We start from the raw sequence: 3,089 nt of genomic DNA on the forward strand, positions 1-3,089 counted from the left end.
TTAACAATCAACTAAACTGCACTGTTTGCTCAAATATAAATATATTATATGAAAGTTAATTTTCTATGAAGGCTATCTTCTAGTAAGTAGTAACAATATTTGAATCATTAATACAAAAAGGAAAATTACAATATCATTATAGGGATGATACATATTATTTAGATTGGTTGAGCAACTAGCATGAGCAAAAATCATACTACTCCTGCAACTAGGGAGGAAGAAAGACACTTCACAAAGATTTGGAGTAAGGTGACAAGTCTCACTTTCCTAAGAAGCAAAAACAGAACAAGAGACCACGAAAATTGACAAAAAAATAAATAAATATAGGTACTGATTATACAATGCAGAGCTTCTATTTCAAGGCAATCAACGTGAAATTATCAACTCCATTCATTTAAATATAATAATCATTCCCATCAATTACATAAAGGAAAGGCAATATACCATGTATTCAAAGTGGAATGGTTCCGCACTCACTCCACAAAATGTGTCAAAGAGCAGGTGGACAAGGTATCGGCAAGTGAACCCATACTGAATTCTAATCAATGAGACTTTGAAGCCATTTTGAATTAGAGTAGTCTCTCCTGCACAAAAAGAGCAATAGAGAAAAAGAAAATAATTAACTCTGTCCATAAATTTCATTACTCATAGGGTTACTACTATTGATTAGTTAGTGATAAACTCTAGTACCTAGAGATCCACCATATTATCATGAAGCTTCTCTACATTTTTTTATTTCTCTATTCTGCTTTCTCTATAATAACAAATCTAGCTGCTACAATACCACTGATAGAAGTCCTAAGAGATGCTAGTAGCATCAACTTTTTCTTTTGTTTATGTTCTAATTTTTTACATGAAAGTATTATTTATGCTCTAATACAAGTATGCACATCAATTATTGTTATTGCAATCACTTTAAGTGTTATTTTCATCAATTAAATATTTAATGTGTTCTTAGTTAGACAATCATTTATGATTTCCAAAAATAATATAGAGCATTTCTCATATATCAATATGAATCAAGAACCTTTTCATTACAGACTAATTAGGAAGTTGGCATAAATCATTTCCATATTTATTATTAAAAGGACCACTAGAAAAAATAGAACACACAAGACTTCTCTGACAAATTACTCTAACATAATTAGAGAGTAAGAATATGATTAATTATTGCCTATAATGCCATAAGAAATACTTCATTAACCTTTATATAAAGAAAATCATATAATTCATGTTACTTCAAGTAGTAAATATGGGAGAGAAATTTAGAAATCCTATTAAACCCCGACGAATCCATGTTAGGGGCCTGTCCGTCCGACTAGGGTCTAGCGTTTTTTACAACCTTGCTTATATCAAAGCATAATTTAGAAGGACATCTTTTAAAGTTTTAAAATATCTGACGTGGTTCTAAATATTAGAGCAAAGACGTTCAGGATCTCTCACCGACTAGAAACAGACACCGGAAACACTATTTTTAAAACATAACCTTGATAAAATATCTTTCAAATGAAAATGGACAGGGAAACGAAACTGACACGGACACCTAGTGATGCAAAGGAAAACCGAACTCCGGCGAAAACTAATGCTTTCTACTTACAAGATTTCCATCCTCATTCAAGTTGCCCTCTAAATTATGTTAATATTTCCCAATTATAAAATATAAAACAAAGCAGAAAACAAAGGATTCCACTGCTTGTTCACTTAGATTGTTAGAATAAAATATGTGACAGGTCAATTTTAAACATCTTATTCAACATAAAATCAGAGAGAAAAAGTGCTTTTTTTATTAGAAAAGAATTCAACCAAGTGTATGTAAGTAGATATATAATAAGCAAAGACAAAATAGTAGATGAAGTATGTGAGCAATCAACATAGATAACCTTACTCGGCCCAATCAAAAAAATTTAAACTGTTATTATCTAGTATACTGATACAAGAGTGTAAATTTGAAATCAATCTGTTAAAATTCACAATAAAAGCTTCATTTCTTTACCATAATACAAACTCTATAGCTTTCAAGCTCAACCACGTATCAAGATAGTTATAATCACATACATATAAAAGAAACAAATATTGATCCTTAAAAACAAGGGAGGAACACAAGCAAACCATTGAAGAAGAAAAATGGAAAATTTAACAAGAGAAAAGAGTATGAGTCTCAAATTGAAGTCACCTGGAAATGAGAAATAGAGATGATCTCCAGAAATAGAAAAAGCCTGAAGAAGAAGAGCCATTCATAGAAGCAACCCAAATAGTCCCATAAGCAACCTGATCCAGAGTTATTGGAAAAATCGGGAAAAATCAAAGCCAAAATTAGAAAACGGAAGATAGGAAAAAGAAGAAACATGAAAAAAAGTGAGTTTTCCTTACTAGAGGGAGTCTCAAAAGGAGGCGAAGACCCAAAACCGGAAACCGTCACCATATAGAAACAGAATACCGATCATCGGTCAAACGAAGAGAAAAATTGGGTTTTCACTAGAGAGAGGCAGAGGATGCACAGATAGCGGCAAGCCAAACGAGAGGATGAAGAGAGAGAGTGAAAAAAAGAATTTATAAGGGATAAGGTTAGGGTTTGATCTGATCCGTTCGATTAAATCAGAACAAACCCTAATTTACCTAAGCTACAAAAATTACCACTTTAATCCCTATTTGATTTAAAAGTCCAAACACGTCCTCTCTTTTTTCAAAACTAACAGGGGCTCAATCCTTTTTGCCTCAAATCTTTTTTCATTTAATTTTCTTTTAATTAACTCTTTTAAATTGTGTTTTGCTTTTTAAGGCAAATTAATTAGTGTTTAGATTAATTAGGTCAATTTTGCATTACTTTATTTATTTTTTGATTTTAATTTAATTAATAGATAAATTAGTTTTCATAAATTAATTCATTCTTATATGTAGATTAACTAAAAAGGATTTCTATATTTTCTTTATGTGTAAGGTAATTTCGATAAATAAAAGTTAGGGATAAGGTGCAAAAATATCCTTAAAGTTTACATCTAAGAGCAATTTTACCCCTAACGTCTACAATTGTATAATTTTATCTTTAATGTTAGAAGCCAAAATCAATTTTAGCCGTAACATTGATAAGT

The 3,089-nt window shown here is 30.8% G+C and overlaps 1 long non-coding RNA gene across 1 annotated transcript; it reads right to left on the bottom strand.

Annotated features, from left to right (window-relative positions):
- Positions 1-372: 372 nt before the first annotated feature.
- On the bottom strand, positions 373-2,529 carry LOC136200803 (uncharacterized). Its single transcript, XR_010673520.1, has 3 exons — positions 2,371-2,529; positions 2,174-2,268; positions 373-584 (listed from the first exon to the last, which is right to left on the bottom strand). It is a non-coding gene; the product is annotated as an uncharacterized lncRNA (long non-coding RNA).
- Positions 2,530-3,089: the final 560 nt, after the last annotated feature.

The sequence above is a fragment of the Euphorbia lathyris genome, chromosome 7, assembly GCF_963576675.1.
Source record: "Euphorbia lathyris chromosome 7, ddEupLath1.1, whole genome shotgun sequence".
In the NCBI taxonomy this organism is placed as follows: Eukaryota; Viridiplantae; Streptophyta; class Magnoliopsida; order Malpighiales; family Euphorbiaceae; genus Euphorbia; species Euphorbia lathyris.